The sequence below is a fragment of the Clarias gariepinus genome, chromosome 18 (assembly GCF_024256425.1).
Source record: "Clarias gariepinus isolate MV-2021 ecotype Netherlands chromosome 18, CGAR_prim_01v2, whole genome shotgun sequence".
NCBI lineage: Eukaryota > Metazoa > Chordata > Actinopteri > Siluriformes > Clariidae > Clarias > Clarias gariepinus.
The window spans coordinates 12,931,936-12,938,020 of NC_071117.1; positions in this window are offsets into that span (position 1 = coordinate 12,931,936).

The following is a 6,085-nucleotide window of genomic DNA, read 5'->3' on the forward strand; positions in this document are numbered from 1 at the left end:
TGAGTAGCTGGTCAGAGACTTTATTTCTTCATTACCTGACACACACACATAGTTTGCATCATTTCATTATTTCTCACATCACTCACTCATCTGGACACTAGGAGAGGGAATGTTAAAATGTTCTTCATCAACTATAGTTTAGCATTTAACAGTAATATTCCCTCCACACTCACCACAAAGCTGGAGCACCTGGACTCAGCCCGTCTACTGTACATCAGTGGATCTCTATTTTCCTAATTGGCAGACCACAGGCAGTAAGGATGGGCAGACATGTCTCAGCCTCCCTCACCCTCAGCACTGGAGCCTGCCAGGGTTGTGTTCTGAGCCCCCTGCTGTACTCAATATTCACCTATCACTGGGTGACCACTACACCAACTCCACCACTATCATTAGGTTTGCTGATGACACCATCGTGGCAGGCCTGATCTCTGATAACAATGAGATGGCCTACCTAGAGAAGATTAGAAATCTGGAGAACTGGTGCCAGAGGAACAACCTCCTCCCGAATGCTGAAAGCACCAAGACAAAAGAGCTGATAGTGAACTAAGATAGTTGATAGTGGAAAGGAGTGATAGTGGACGTTAGTACAAAGTAGAAAAGGAATTACTAGACCCTGTGATTAATGAGAGCCCAGTGGACAGAGTGGAAAGCTTTAGATACCTCAGTGTTTACATCACGCAGGACCTGTCATGGTCCTGTCAAATTAACACCATGGTGAAAACTGCCCAGCAGCGTCTCTTCCACCTCAGACACTTAAGAGACTTTTGACTGCCCTCTAAGGCAGTGGTTCTCAAACTGGGGGTCGGGACCCCTCTGGGGTATAATTTCAAGGGTTCACGAGAGGGATTAAAAAAATTTCTTTTTTGTGATAATAATACACACTTTTCAGTATTACAAGTAAATGCTTTAAATAAATACTTTCTGTTTTGTAAAGATATTACTGATTGAGTGTGACTGTTTAAATTGAGTGTTTAAAAAAAAATTGCGACTCAAAGATATAACGACTGGCTCACTAGTTATTGCTACAGCGCACAACTGCACGTGAAAACCGCAACTGCCGAGATGGATAAATTTGTTATTCACAAATCTAAAAATGTTGAGGAAACTGTGGACAGTTTGCCTGAGTCATCGGAACCATGTACATCGATCAAGCATAAGAGCAGACCCCGTCAGACCAAAGTTGGAAATGTCGGAAATATCAGGAAGAATTCATAAAGTATGGATTCACTTGCTTTACTGTTGATAACGTAGATTTCCCTCAAAGTGTAACCTGTTCAGAAGTGCTTGCTCAAGTATGAAACCCAGCAAAATGCAAAGGCATTTCAAGACGAAACATCTTTTGTGTATTGAAAAGTCTATAGACTTTTTCTGCCAAAAAGAGAAGGAATTACAGGATCAAAAACACATGATTGCAGGTAGCTGTATCCACCATCAGGCCACAAATGAAGCTTTTGTGCTGCCAAAAACAAGTATACAACTCCCATTGAAAGGTTAGCCAAAATTATTTCGATGTATAGTAAATGTAGTCAAAATACTGTGAACAGCTTATGTTTATTGCTTGTTTTTGATAGTGGCGGTTGCGAGATCTTGTCGATCTTCAATTAGGGGTTGCTGGCTTGAAAGTTTGAGAACCACTGCTCTAAGGTGCTCATTAACTTTTACTCCTGTACCACTCCTGCACATATAACTAAATGTTTCTTTATCTCTCACAGAACAATCTTATGACTCAACCAATCTGGATTCAAAATGGCACATTCTACAAAGACTTCCCTTCTACCAGTTACTGAAAAGCTCCATGCTGCTGGAACAAATAAACTACTATATCATCTGTCCACATCCTCCTGGGCCTGTCAGCTGCATTTGACACAGTGAACCACAAGATTCTATTATTTATTCTTACTAGCCTTGGAATCTGTGGAACAGCGTAGCAATAATTTGCTTCTTATTTAGAAGTTGTGTAAAACCGAACTGCTGTTCATCCATGAAAATTCATCCCCAGGTCAAGACCTTGTGATATCAGATCACTCCTTCAGCCACTGCCCACAATCTTAAATATGGACAATCATCTCTGATTTTTCCCACACATTGTTAACCTTACTCGCTCATGTCGATTTCTTCTTTACAACATCAGAAGAATCTGCCTATTTCTTTCTTCACAGGCCACTCTACTGCAACTCATTCCTGGCAGGTCTGCCTTTGTCCACTATTCGTCCTTTGCAGCTGATCCAGAATACAGCAGCACGTCTCGTTTCCAACCTTCCCAAGTTCTCCCACATCACCCCACTTCTCTGTTCCCTGCACTGGCTTCCATTAGCTGCTCGCATCAAATTCAAAACCCTGAGGCTCGCCTACTAAGCTAAAAATGACCCAGCACCCATGTACGTCCTTTAGATGTCCGTACAGCGGAGTCTTTGAAAATCTTTAAACAACGACTCAAGACATATCTGTTGTAAATGTAGAGAGCATCCTAATGGGAAACATCACTGGATCAAGAACAGCACCATGCAGGACAGAGAAGCTCTTCAGAGGGTGGTACGACCAACTGAACGCATCATACGCACCAAGCTCCCTGACCTGCACTCAATTTCCAACAAGCGGTGCTGGACCAAGGCCAGGAAGATCATGAAGGACCTCAGCAACCCCTACAATGAACTGTTCACTCAGTCAGGAAAAGGAAAGTAATTCTGCTCCCTGAAAGCCAACACAGTGAGGCTTAATATTTTGAGTTTCAATGTTCAGAAGTGGCTGATTGGCATACTTGGTTTATAAATAACTAGAGAGAAAGAGAGGACATAACCTGAAAACTGATCACTGGGCACAATTCACACCAACACACAAACATTCACATCTAAAGTCAATTTCCAGTGACAAAATCACATAACAGCTTGTTTTCCAGAACTATAAGCTTAAGAAGACATGAGACTTATTTTATTGTGTAAATAATCATGAATAAAATCAGCTGCGCTAGCCCTTTACCTGGGTTATCACAAGTTTGCCTACGTTTTTCACGCCGATTATCTCTGTTAGTACTCCTCCTAAACACTCTTATCTGTGTCAAAACTGTGATCCTCCATGCTGGGACAATCAGTACCAGGCTGAGGCAGACGGAGATCCTAAAGAAGGACTTCAGGAGCCTGGTTGAGAAGATTCGCAGCACACCGCCCATAACGAGAATCATCATATCAGGACTGTTTCCTACATTTCAGTAAGGAATCGAGAGGTTTAGTGGACTATTTGCTTTAAATGGATGGTTACAATCTTGCTGTTAACAACAGAAATGACCTTTTTTGATAACTGGAATGTTTTCTGGGAGGGTCCTAGTCTCTGATGGCCTGCACCCTAGCAGAGTTGGAGCAGCAGTCCTCCTGGACAACATTTCCAGGGCACTACGCACCATCTGAATGGCAGTAAGTCATACCTTAGATTTCATTTATAGTAGCCATGTAACAACTCACCACACTGATGCAAGTGCACACAAAAAAACTGTGTCTGTTTCTAGAATAGTTAGAACACAGAATAAATTTGCTAAAAGCTCTCAAAATAACCTAAGAACCATCAAATCAAAAATGTATTTTTAAAATTCGGCCTTCTCAACATTAGATCCCTTGCGCCAAAAGCACTTATTGTTAATAAAATTATTTTAGATTATTGTCTTGACACACTTTGCCTTACCGAAACCTGGCTTAAACCAAATGAATACAGATGTCAACAGTATATTGGTCTGAATGAGTCTACACCGTCAGGATATTTCTACAAGCATGAGCCCTGTCCACAAGCTTGTGGAGGTAGTGTTGCAACTATTTATAACAATTTACTCACTATTACCCAGAAAACAGGACCCAGGTTTAACTCCTTTGAAGTGCTCATCCTCAAATGTCACACTCACCGACATACATAATAATTTCCTGTGTATAATTTAAAACACAAATGGAAATAGAGCTACAGAAAACATGAATAGTGTCATTGACTCTTTGAAAGGCTTTTTAATTGTGTATACTGTACATTTTATTTAGAGTTTTATGACCTAAAAGACGTGAACAGAGGAGCTGCTTGTCATCAGGCAAGGCAGGCAACTGTATGGGACCCCAGACTAGTAGGGAGCCCCCAAAGGCTGACAAACTTATTTACTGTATAATCATGTTGGTGAATTCTGGCTGAAGTGGCCTCTTTCAAATTTTTGCTTAGGGCCCCAACAGACTCTAGAATCGCCTATGCATGTGAAAGGCACGTGTGAATTGTTTTAGGAACTCTCAGCAATGAATTTAAAGAAGAAATGCATGCTTGTTTCGCCTTGGGTTCACATGCCACTGCTGCTTTTGAGAAAGCTTGAAAGACTAAAGACTATTTACAGAAGCCACAACCTTTATCTCGACTCATGTTTCAATGTTATGAGAAAAGAAATTCATTAAAAAGTCACAAGACTGAGACAGAGGGGGAAAAAGAATGGAACAAGTGAGGTTCTTGTGCTAAGACTTTTTATTCATTCCATAAGTGGGATTTTGTGTCTAGATGCTGCAAAACAAAGTTTTTTTAATTTTTTTTGTAAATTATTATTATTATTATAAGATTTATTAATTGGGCATTTTATCATCAGTTAGTTTTGGTAAAAATATTCACCATTAAAAACATTAAAAATATTTAAATGTGTCTTCTGACACTTTAAGGTCACATTTTCACATTTTCTACATTTAAATTAGCAAATTCATCTTAGTCTGATATTACAGCACTGTGGAATTCTTAAATCTGATTTGTTAGAAAGATTATGTTGCTATGACCACAGCACATAGATCTAAATATGTAGATTGGCTCATTGAAATAAATTATTTGGGATTTGTATAGCAGAATCTCTAGATCACCTAAATAAAAATGTATCAAAGAGTGTGTTTGCGAAAGTGTGAGACCAGAAATAGCCATTTTGTTGTTGAATCTTCCACATTAGTAAATAATAAACTAAAAATCAATAAAACGGAAAAACAGCAGGCTGGCTGATTGATTCCGTCCCCTACACACTAGTGGAAACGTGATGAGAGGAATAAATTAAAAGCGCATAGCATATAGACAAATGTTAACCACAGTATATCAAGTAAGATATACTGAACAGGCCAATATAATAACTTTCTTCACAGACAGACAGGGAGTCTGTAGTAGTTCATTGTTTGTCCCCCTGTTGGGAACATTGGTACCTGCGGCACTTTAGTGGAATTTTTGGTTTTCTAGACACTGCTCTATTGATAAGACTGAATAAATAAAATGGCAGTGGTCTAAAAAAAAAAAGAGAGAAAGAGAGAGAGAGAGAGATAGAGAGAGAGAGAGAGAGAGAGATTGGTCAAGCACAAACTGTGACATCAACTGTAAGCTCTCTATAGTTTCTATTGTGAGTTTTTCTGAAATGTCTATTTAGCATTAATGAAAGAAGTCTCCAGAGTCAGGTCTGTAAAGCAGTAAAAAATATACTTCTAGAAGAAAAATAAACATACGTTTGGACATGCATTTATATTGACAACATTTTGTTAGACACCATTATCTAGTGCAACTTACAGTACATTTATCTCATTATATACTGTATCTGAGCAGTTGAGAGTTAAGGGTCTTTCTTAAGGACCCTAGTAACTTGGTAGTGATCAGCTTTGAAATCAAGACCTTTTAATCCAAACTCTTAAAAACTGAGCTACCCCTGCTTGATGCCAAATTTCCATTTTAACGTAATAATCCATCTCAGGCCATGTTCTCACTACCATGTTATGTACCATTAGATAATTAGGGTTAAAGGTTAAAAGGAAGACTAACATGCACACACATACAGTACAAACACAAATACAGCAGGAGACCATCTGTATAACATGTGTGTGAAAAATGTTTCAGAACATTGTCCTTAATTCTTATTTAGCCAAAAAATGATTGACACACCTAGCGCAAAGAGCAGTATATATATATTCTAACCATCAAGTGTGATTTTTCTACAAACTTACCAGCAGTGTGAATTATCAGGAATTCACTAGACTGTGTTAGTGCAACACTACAAGGTTTATATGTGGCAGGCTGACCGAGCTTGAAGAAATGATGCATGAGCTTTGTGAGAGGTGAA